We start from the raw sequence: 12,079 nt of genomic DNA on the forward strand, positions 1-12,079 counted from the left end.
GAAGCCCCCTACACAACTCGCCATTTAGATATCTCCATCTTGCACTCTCTCTGTCTTTCCAGCAACTTAGCACGTTTAAATATAAATTAAGGGTGACTAAAGCAAAAACCATACATTCCCACGTTCCTAATTTAACAGCCGAACCACAGAGGAACTATTGACTCTTGTGCAAAACTTCCATATATACCCCAACCATTCACCAACAACGAAGGCTTTGCTACGGTTTGTTTGTTTGTATGGTGCTTTTACGTTGCATGGCCATTCAGCAACGTACTTCGATTTCGCAAACACATTCAATTCAATCTTGCAAGCACTCCAGTAAGTTCTTGGAACCTTAATTTGCAGTGCCTTGCAACACTAACTGACAATGAAACCCTAATTTATAATAGTTTACAAAGTATGTGAACTTGGGCAACGATATATCTGGGCATAGGCCTATTGTTTTCTAGCTGTCTGTATACTTCACCATCTCCAGTTCTGTTTGACACATATGACGCACATTTAACGGTCTCTGTGAATTCCAAGGACAATTTAGGATAGGGCAAATAACGACGTGATTTTGGTATAATATAGCACTTCATACAACACGTACTAATGTTTGTTATATATTAACAGTGACATTTTTATGTGGTGAAAGCATTTCTACTTCAAACAGGAAATGTAACGATTTAGCTTTATAAAGTAGCCATCGTGGTTATACTTGTGAAAAATAAAATGTCAGTGGCAATATATATAAAAATAAACTTGAAATAAACTTAGTTTTAAATAACTTTATTTCTAACGACAATTCTCGCCGAAGCGAAGGTTGGAACGCGGTATTCGGTGTTGGCAAGTTGCAAATTCAAATGAGTAACTTATCTGCTCACAAAAATTGGCCAAAAATAAATAAAATAAAATATAATATGATTAAGTAGTGCCAGCGTTCAGGATTTTTAAAATATGATTAAAATAATACGTCAGAAAGTACGTCATTACTCAAACCCAGCTTAAGTGGTTCAACAGAAATGTCGAATATTGAACGAACGGCAACTGCTACATATGGCGTCCGACAAACGTTCACATCGGCTCTGCCAAGATGACGTTCGTGCACGTCGACGCTTAATCAGTAACTTATTTATAAGTGTTTTCATACCGGCACGCATCTTTGCATCCATTTTAATCGCGGTACAACACTTTAGACGAAGAAGGTTACATTCGTGAGGGGAAAATGAAGCGGCCGAAAATGAAGGTGGTCTCGTAAGAGCTGCAATGGCGTCCATGACTTGTCAAGGTATGGTGAGTTCAGATCGTAAATTTAAATCATAATCGTACAGTAATCAAGTTATATAGTATTGCATAGTCCGTACTTAACGGTCAAGCTTGAAAGAAGAACTTAACGTGATAACGTACCGTAACCTACAATAGCAATGGGTAAAAAATAAAAAAGAAAAAATAAACTAACTGACAACATTCGGTGACTGCCTTTCAGAGGGACACTGCATCTAGATAATGACTCCGTGTTGTGTATTTCGTTGAAAATTAGTTTCCTATAGCATTTGGGTTGCTTATTAAGAATTCACCGTTATTTTTTAAAGAGGGGGGGGGGTCGACTGTAATCAACTGCCCCCCCCCCCCCCCCCCGGAGGTTAGAACTATACGCGGCGTAATAATATGGACGCCCCAAGCCCTAGTGGCTGAGAAATCATAGGAAGTTAGGAACGTTCCTCGCAGTCCGTGCGCCAAGTTATTCCCAATATTTATTACTTAATATTGTAAAAAATCGCATCATGCAAATTTAATGATGTAATAATGAAATATAAATAAAATATCTAAACCAACACCTTAAAAGATTGCGTGATATCTACACCTACACCTGTAAAAATTGCGTACTTACCAAAGCGAAGAGCAGCCTATATCCAGGATCGTCAGCCATTTGCTGATCGTTACGGTACGAAAATTATTCACTCGTATTATTTTTTCATCGTTTACTTTATAACGGCTAGGCGTAGCCTACTGTCTTTTCTTCGTTGTGCACTGAATAACACGGCCAGGCGTACCGTAAGCAAGTTGTCTTTACGATGGTGATTGAACGCGACGAAATAATCCGACCACTTATAGGCCTGGCAATGTAGCGCCATATGCAATTCAGTGACTGTGAAGGTCGTTATCGTACCCGGGTAACCAAAGTTGACGTACTTTATTGCGTGGTCTCCTGTTTCCCAAGGATTGTTATGTAAACAAAGACGTTCTATGACAGTTTAGTAACTTATTACAAGCAGGGAGATTTACTGTAATATCTTACATTTTGATATAAGCATTATAATAGCCTTAGATGAGTAAAGATTAATTTTGCTGCAATAATAACTAACAGGCAACTTTTGTATTTTTTCGTAAGCCAACCAACGATAATTTATGCTAGGAATGATTTCCCTAGGTGGGCATTGTAAACTCTCTCTCTCTCTCTCTCTCTCTCTCTCTCTCTCTCTCTCTCTCTCTCTCTCTCTCTCTCTCTGTGATTGAGACGTTTCCGTATAACGTCATTGGCGTTTCTCGTAATAAAAAAAATAAAACGGCACTTTTATTCATTTTCTGGTCACTTCAGGTCATGCAGGTCTACAAAGATATTGTAAACTTTATTTTTTCACAGGTAATTATTTGTATTTAAGATTTAATCCCCCCTCCCCCCATTTTTTGTTAGAACTTAGGTTTTATGTTGAAAAATATACTTTAGTAGTATGCGTACGAACTCGTTAAAATTCACACTTAAAATTCACGCATACAGCGTACGCAGTATAATATAACATATGCAAATACACCATTTTGGCGTGGTTGGTATGGTCGTTGCCTGTCACCTCGGTGGCCGCGAGTTCGATTCTTGGACACGCCAGTCAGCAGTTAGAGATTTGTATTTCTGGTGATAGAAGTTCACTCTCGACGTGGTTCGGAAGTCACGTAAAGCGGTTGTTAGTCCCGTTGCTGAATAACCACTGGTTCTGTGCAACGTAAAAACACCATACTAACAAGCAAATTTTATATTTCATCATAAGCCCTCGAAATGAAGTCATCAGCTATGAAAAACTATAATTTCAAAGTTGAAAAAGTTGGTTTAGGGTAGCTAGCTACATTACTGGTATGTAAATGAAATTATTTGGGGCTGGAAGTATATTTCCCTCGCCAATAAATATTTTAACATCCATGTTTATATGCACATTAAGCTCGCTTTGAGAGAGAAGTAGGGGAAAGTAAGTATTTCCCCTTTATTTGCAAATGCGCCGCACTTTGGTACTTTGTGCGAAATTTATGAAATATGCGAATGAAATACAAGCCTACTTCATTTTGGAAATAGAATTATGATTTCTGGTGCATTAACGTATATTTCTTTATCGTCAGTTAGAACAGGTTTCGTGCAATATACGAACATAAATTTTGGTTTTTCTGCATTAAAAATAATAAAAAATTTGATTATAGTGAGTCACTTTTACCGTCAATGTAGGTCGTGAAGTTTATAGTTGCTCCCAAAATGTATCATTACTTTTTTTTTTAAGTCAGTTACGAACGTGTTTCGTGCAATTTACGAAAACATTTTGGTTTTTCTGCATTAAAAAAATAAGAATTGCGATTAAAGCGAGACACTTTTATCGTCAATATAGGTCGTAAAGTTTATAGTTGTCCCGAAAATGTATCATTAATTTTTGTTTTAGTCAGTTACGAACGGGTTTCGTGCAATTTATGAAAACTAATTTTGGTTTTTCTGCATTGGTAAAAAAAAAAAAATGCGATTAAAGTGAGACACTTATATCGTCAATGTAAGTCGTAAAGTTTATAATTGTTCCCAAAATGTAGCATTACTTTTTTTTTTTTTAGTCAGTTACGAACGGGTTTCGTGCAATTTACGAAAACGAATTTTGGGTTTCCTGCATTAAAAAAAAAAAAGAAGAAGAGAGAATTGCGATTAAAGCGAGACACTTTCATCGTCAATATAGGTCGTGATGTTTATAGCTGTCCGCAAAATGTATCATTACATTTTTTTTTCTTTTTTCTTTAGCTGTTTATGTCAATAAAGCTCTCTGACGTTTTAAGAGCAATGAAGGACTGCCATCATTTTTAATTGCAAATGCCAACCTATTCCCTTTTTGAGTTCCGCTCTTGGAACCGCAGTTTCATGACCACAGCAGTAGTAGCATTTAATGGAGAAGTGAAAAGAAAAAAATGTCATAGATGACCGAAATGATTGTAATTCATCGTGGAGTCAAAATGCAAATGGGCGGTTTGTTGTCCTGTCCAAAAACCACTACGCTAATTGTTTTGCATTTTCGTTTGTTTGTTTATGAAAAGCTATGCTTTTTTTTTTAAGCCAAAATATATCCGTTACTGAAGTTGTGTATAGAATAACAGCGCCCTTTAAGTAGCTCAGAAGTATATTTACATTAACTCGTCGGAGTTGAAAGCTGTTAATTCAGCCTACATCCAAAAATATTAAATGAAAGTTTAAGATGAAGTGATTTTATTGAAAATGAGAGACTTCGTTCGTCCTCATGATAGGCTAAGCTGACCTATTCATTTGAGAGATATCGATAAAGACTAGGCCTACATTTGAGAGATATCGATAAAGACTAGGCCTACATTTGAGAGATATCGAAAATGACTAGGCCTACGTTTTAGAGATATCGATGAGGACTAGACCTACGTTTGAGAGATACCGATAGTGACTAGGCCTACGTTTGAGAGATATCGATAGTGACTAGGCCTACGTTTGAGAGATATCGATAATGACTAGGCCTATGTTTGAGAGATATCGATCATGAATAGGCCTACTTATCTGTTTTTTTGTTTTTTTTTTTCAATGGAGACAGTATTCGGTCTTATTCATTGCCTCTAACAATAGGCCTATATCTTTTGGTGCAGTTTGTTTTAATGTTTGTTTGTTAGCGGGATTGCGCAAACAATATTTCAGCGCCACAGTGGCGTGGTCGGTATGGTATTGGAGCACCACCTCGGTGGCCGCGAGTTCGATTCTCAGGCATTCCACTGAAGGGTTAGAGATGTGAATTTCTGGTGATTGAAGTTCACTCTCGACGTGGTTCGGAAGACAAGTAAAGCCGTTGGTCCCGTTGCTGAATAACCACTGGTTCTGTGCAACTTAAAAGCACCATACAAACAAACAAACAAACAGTATTTCATCCCAAGCCTTAGCTTTACGTACACACAAAGATTTCTCCTGGATTTCAGAGTAGTGATAATGTAAACTGTGGTGTGTCTTTTGATAATGAATATTTCATTATATTAAAATTATTTTTCAAAGGCGTTCATCCTATCAGACTTTCAAAAGATAAGTGAAAAATGACTATTCTGAGTCTTTTAAATGTTAAATATTTTGATATTTATTTTTTAACGGAACTTTATTACTGTTCTGAGTTTTTAAAATGTTAAATATTTTAATTAATATTTTTTTTTTATGGAACCTTAACATTCGTTCTCGTAGGTGATTAGTGCCGTCAGCGCGCCTCACGCGATGCACTGTAGGCATTACTAAACTCTCTTTGCAGCGTCTCTTCGGCCCCTAGCTGCAACCCCTATCGTTCCTTTTACTGTACTTCCGTTCTTATTCTATTTCTTCCATCTCGCTATCCACCCTTTCCTGACAATTATTGTTTCCTTGCCAGCGCTGAATGACCTCGTGGGTCCCAGCTTGTGGCCTTTGTCCTGAACTCTATATTCAATTCTATTTCAATATTCCTCCCAACGCTCGTCTCCCGAAAAAGATAAGTCTTTATCTCTGTCTTTCTATTTTCATTTTTGCCTTCGCTTGTTTTCGAGGTCAGGCTGACCCGATATGAAAGGTCGTGACCTCTGGCGGTATACGTACCTGTCTGAGGTGTTAGCTACGCGTGAGTTATGCAGCGGTATTTGGTGGAGGGGGGGGGGGGGGGGGGGGGGGGGGATTTTGTTTTGTTGCAAGTGTTCCGTTTTTACTGGGGCGGATTTTCAGTTTAAATCCTTCTATATATATAATACCTCTTTGGATGTACGTACTAATTGCTATTAGTACTAATATATATGTATAGGCTATATAATATATATATATATATATATATATATATATATATATAATATATATTATATATATATATATAAAACTTTTAACAAACTATAAAACACAGAAGGAAATCAGTCTATGTGCCAAAACAAATGAATAAATAAAGAAATAAAAGTGAAAGAAAGCAAGATTCAAATGGCCCCTACACACCAGCATTTCGTTATGCAAGTGAAGCTGATTGGTTATTCTGGCTCCTTAGACACAGGGGGCAATCAAGAAGGGATATAGAGATGCGTGGCACTCTTTTGAACTGCCTAACTTGCCAATACACGCCAACTTGTAACGTCTTTGGCGGTTGACTTGTTTTGTTACACGGTTTCACGGACTTCAGACTATCACGGAAAGGCATATTCAAAAAAACTGTATCGAATCACGCTAATATATATTATAAATATCATATATAATATATATATATATATATTATATATTATAGTAATATTTATATCTATATATATATATAATATATATTAGTATATTTTATATATATATTTTTTATAATATATATATCTATATTATATATAAAAAAAAATATATATATTATATATATATATTATATAAAGTTGAGATACTAAGTATATACTTTCGTCTTTATGACCTAAGTCCATGGTCATCATGGCAACTTCGTTCGTGTAATCGTCAAGGTTTTTATACCTTTTCCTTCATTTAAAATCTCAAAAGCTTTTGTTTACCGAAGTTTTTATCTGATTTAGAATCAACAGGTTTTTAAACCTTTTTCCTGCTTTTAGAATCACAAGGTTTTAAATCTTTTTCCTGATTTTAGAATCACAAGGTTTTAACCTTTTTCCTGTTTTAAAAAAAAAAGAATCACCAAAGTAGTTATACCTTTTCCTTATTTAAAATCTCAAGCTTTATACCTTTTTCCCCTGATTTAGAATCACAAGGTTTTAAAACCTTTTTCCTGCTTTTCGAATCACAAGGTTTTCAAAACCATTTTATGATTTAGAATCCACAAGGTTTTAAATCTTTTTCCTGATTTTAGAATCGCAAGTTTAACAACTTTTTTCCTGATTTAGGATCAACAAGGGTTTTAAATTACCTTTTTCATGATTGTAAAATCACAAGGTTTTAAACCTTTTTCCTTGATTTAGAATCACAAGGTTTTAAACCAATTTCCGGATTTTAAAGAATCCACAAGTTTTTAAACCCTTTTTCCTGAATTTAGAATCACAAGGATTTTAAACTTATTCCTTTTTGATTTAGAATTTCAAACAAGTTGCTAAAACAATTTTTCATGGATTTTAAAGAACCACAGGTTTTTTAAAACCTTTTCCTGATTTAGAATCACAAGGTTTTAAAACCTTTTTCCTGGATTTTAAATCCCACAGGGTTTAAACCTTTTCCTGATTTAAAATCAACAAGGTTTTAAACCTTTTTCCTGTTTAAAGAATCACAAGGTTTTAAACCCTTTTCCTGATTTTGAAAATCACAAGCTTTTAACCTTTTCCTGAAATTTAAAATACCAAGGTTTTTTAAACCTTTTTCCGATTTAGAAATCACAAGGTTTTTTAAACCATTTTTCCTGATTTAGAAATCACCGGTTTTAAAACGGGTTTTCCTGAAATTTAAAAATCCACAAGGTTTTTAAACCTTTTTCCGGATTTAGAATTCACAGGTTTTAAACCTTTTTCCTGATTTAGAACACAGGTTTTAAATACCTTTTTCCTTCTGATTTAGAATCCACAAGTTTGTAAAACCCGTTCCTGATTTAGAAGCAACAAGGCGTTTTAAATTACCTTTTTCCCTGATTTAGAATTCAAAACAAGGTTTAACATTTTTCCTGATTTAGAATCAAAAGGTTTTAATACCTTTTTCCTTGATTTTAGAATACACAAGGTTTTAAACCTTTTTCCTGATTTAAAACCACAAGGTTTTAATAACCCTTTTCCTGATTTAGAATCAACAAGGGTTTTAAACCTTTTTTCCTGAAATTAGAATCCACAGTTTTTTAACCTTTTCCGATTTAAAATCCCAAGCTTTTAATACCATTTCGGATTTTTTCTAAAGATCCACAAGGTTTTAAACCTTTCATGATTTAGAATCACAAGCTTTTTTTTAAACCTTTTCCTCCCTTGATTTAAAAAATAAACAAGGTTTTAAACTTTTTTCCTGACACAATTTTTCAAACCAAGGTTTAGAATCACAAGGTTTTAAACCTCCTGATTTAGAATCACAAGGTTTTAAACCTTTTTCCTGATTTAGAATCACAAGGTTTTTTTAAAAACGGTTTTTCCTGATTTAAAATCACCAAGGTTAAAATTTTAAACAAGGTTTTAAACCTTTTTTTTTTTTAAACCGCTGATTTAAAATCAGGAAAATCACAAGGTTTTAAAACCTTTTTAAATTTTTTTTTCCTGATTTTAGAAATCACCAAGGTTTTTTAAATCTCTTTTTGTGATTTAAGAATTTTCACCAAATTTTTTAAAACCGGTTTAAACCTGGATTTTTCTGATTTCACAAGGTTTTTTTTAACCTCAGGGAAATTTTAGGGAAATCAACAAGGTTTTTTTTTAAAAACCTTTTTCCTGGTGAAATTTTAAGCCATTCCACAAAGGTTAAACCCGTTTCCTGATTTAGAATCACAAGGTTTTAAACCTTTTTCCTGAATTTAGAATCCACAAGGTTTTAAATTTTTAAACCTTTTTGCCTGATTTAGAATCACAAGGTTTTTAAACCTTTTTCCTGGATTTTAGGGAAATCACAAGGTTTTAAACCTTTTTCCGATTTAAAAATCCCAACAAGTTTTTATTACCCTTTTTCCATTTTGAATTTAGTCACAAGGTTTTAAACCTTTTTCCTCCATTTAGAATCACAAGATAAAACCTTTTTCCCTTTCCATCGATTTACCTTTTTTCCTTGGATTTAGAACACAAGGTTCCCCTTTAAACAAAAAATTTTTGTTTTTTTCCGATCCCTTTTTGATAGAATCACAAGGTTTTAAATTTTTAAACCTTTTTCCTGATTTAGAATAGAAACCTTTTTACACGGTTTTAAACCTTTTTTCCTGATTTAGAATAACAAGGTTTTAAAACCTTTTTTCCTGATTTAAAATAACAAGTTTTTAAACCTCTGATTTTTTTTAAAATCACAAAGGTTTTTAAACCTGCCTTTTTGATTTAGAATCCACAAGTTTTTTAAACCTTTTTGCTGATTTAGAATCACAAGGCTTTTAAACCTTTTTCCTGATTTAAAATCACAAGGTTTTAAACCTTTTTCCTGATTTAGAATCACAAGGTTTAAACCTTTTCTGATTTAGAATCACAAGGTGTTAAAACCTTTTTTCCTGATTTAAAATCACAGGGTTTTTAAACCTTTTTTTGCCTGATTTAGAATCACAAGGTTTTAAAACTTTTCCTTGATTAGAATCACAAGGTTTTATACCTTTTCCTGATTTAAGGAATAACAAGTTTTTTTTTAAAACCGGTTTTTTCCTGATTTAGAATCCACAAGGGTTTTTACCTTTTTCCTGATTTTTAGAAATCACCCAAGGTTTTTTAAACCTCCGATTTAGAATCAACAAGGTTTTAATTACCTTTTTCCTTTGGAATTTTTTAAAGAATCCAAGGATTTTTAAACCTCCTTTTTCCGATTTAAAATCACAAGGTTTTATTTTTTGTTTTCCTGAAATTAGAACCACAAGGTGCCTAAAAATTTTTCCCTTGATTTAGAACCAAGTCACCTTTTTTCCCGAATTTAAAATTCCCAAGGCCTTTTTGAAAATTACCTTTTTTTATTTGATTTCCGAACACAAGGTTTGTTTAAAACTTTCCTTATTTAGAATCACAAGGGTTTTTTAAACTTTTTTTTTTCCTGATTTAGAATCAAGGTTTTTTACCTTTTTCCCTTGATTTAGGGAATCAACAAGGTTTTTTTTAAAATTTTTCTTTTTTCCTGATACCCAAAGGTTTGGAAAACCGTTTTCCTGATTTAGAATCACAAGGTTTTTTTAAAACCATTTTATTTTTTTTGATTTAGAAACCACCAAAGTTTTAAACCTTTTTCCCGATAAAAATTCCCAAGCTTTATTTTACCTTTTTGCCCTGGAATTAGAAATCAGGTTTGACCGGTATGGATTTAGGAATTAACCAAGTTTTATACCGTCCTGATTTAGAATCACAAGGTTTTTAAAATGTTTTTTAAACCTTTTTCCTGATTTAGAATCACAAGGTTTTAAACTTTTTTCCAGATTTAGAATCACAAGGTTTTATATCTTTTTCCTGATTTAGAATCACAAGTTTTTAAACCATTTTCCTGATTTAGTATCACAAGATTTTATACCTTTTCCTGATTTAGAATCACAAGGTTTTAAACCTTTTTCCTGATTTAGAATCACAAAGTTTTATACCGTTTTCCTGATTTAGAATCACAAGGTTTTAAACCTTTTTCCTGATTTAGAATCACAAGATTTTATACCTTTCTCCTGATTTAGAATCACAAGGTTTTAAACCTTTTTCGTGATTTAAATCACAAGGTTTTAAACCTTTTTCCTGATTTAGAATCACAAGGTTTTAAACCGTTTTCCTGATTTAGAATCACAAGGTTTTAAACCTTTTTCCCGATTTAAAATCCCGAGCTTTTATACCTATTTGCAGATTTAGAATCACAAGGTTTTAAACCTTTTTCCTGATTCAGAATCACAAGGTTTTAAACCTTTTTCCTGATTTAAAATCACAAGGTTTTAAACCTTTTTCCTGATTTAAAATCACAAGGTTTTAAACCTTTATCCGGATTTAGAATCACAAGGTTTTAAACCGTTTTCCTGATTTAGAATCACAACGGTTTTAAATCTTTTGTTTTCCTGATTTAGAAGGTAATCAGGTTTTTAAAACCTTTCCCTGACTTAGAATCACAAGGTTCTAAACCTTTTTCCGGATTTAAAATCACAAAGTTTTAAGCCTTTTTCCTGATTTAGAATCAACAAGGTTTCTAAACCCCTTTTTCCTGATTTAGAATCACAAGGTTTTTTAAACATTTTTCCTGATTTAAAATCACAAGGTTTTATACCTTTTTCCTGATTTAGCAATCACAACTGCTTTAAACCTTTTTCCTGATTTAGAATCACAAGGTTTTAAACCTTTTCCTGACTTAGAATCACAAGGTTCTAAACCTTTTCCTGACTTAGAATCACAAGGTTCTAAACCTTTTTCCTGATTTAGAATCACAAGGTTTTAAACCTTTTTCCAGATTTAGAATCACAAGGTTTTACACCTTTCCTCCTGATTTAGACAATCACAAGGTTTTATACATTTTTCCTGATTTGTTAGAATCACAAGGTTTTAATTAGTTTTTTAAACCTAAATTTTTGATTTAGAATCACGGAAGGTTTTGTTTTATACCTTTTTCTTGATTTAGAATCACAAGGTTTTTTAAAGGAAGCCTTTTTCCTGATTTAGAAGGTCACAAGGTTTTTATACCTTTTTCCTGATTTAAAAAATCACAAGGTTTTATACCTATTTTTCCTGAGTTAGAATCACAAGGTTTTAAACCTTTTTCCTGATTTAGAATCACAAGGTTTTAAAAACCTTTTCCCTGATTTAGAATCACAGGTTTAAACCTTTATACTGATTTAGAATCACAAGGTTTTTTTTTTATACCTTTTTCCTGATTTAGAATCACAAGGCTTTTAAACCTTATACTGATTTAGAATCACAAGGTTTATACCTTTTTCCTGATTTAGAATCACAAGGTTTTAAACCTTTTTCCTGATTTAAAATCACAAGGTTTTAAACCTTTTTTCCTGATTTAGAATCCCAAGTTTTCAAACCTTTTTCCTGATGTAGAATCACAAGGTTTTTACCCTTTTTCCCGATTTAAAATCTCAAGCTTTTATACCTTTTTCCTGATTTAGAATCACAAGGTTTTAAACCTTTTTCCGGATTTAGAATCACAAGGTTTTAAACCGTTTTCCTGATTTAGAATCACAAGGTTTTAAATCTTTTTCCTGATTTAGAATCACAAGGTTTTAAACCTTTCCCTGACTTAGAA

The sequence above is a fragment of the Macrobrachium nipponense genome, chromosome 41 (genome assembly GCF_015104395.2).
Source record: "Macrobrachium nipponense isolate FS-2020 chromosome 41, ASM1510439v2, whole genome shotgun sequence".
NCBI classification, from domain to species: domain Eukaryota; kingdom Metazoa; phylum Arthropoda; class Malacostraca; order Decapoda; family Palaemonidae; genus Macrobrachium; species Macrobrachium nipponense.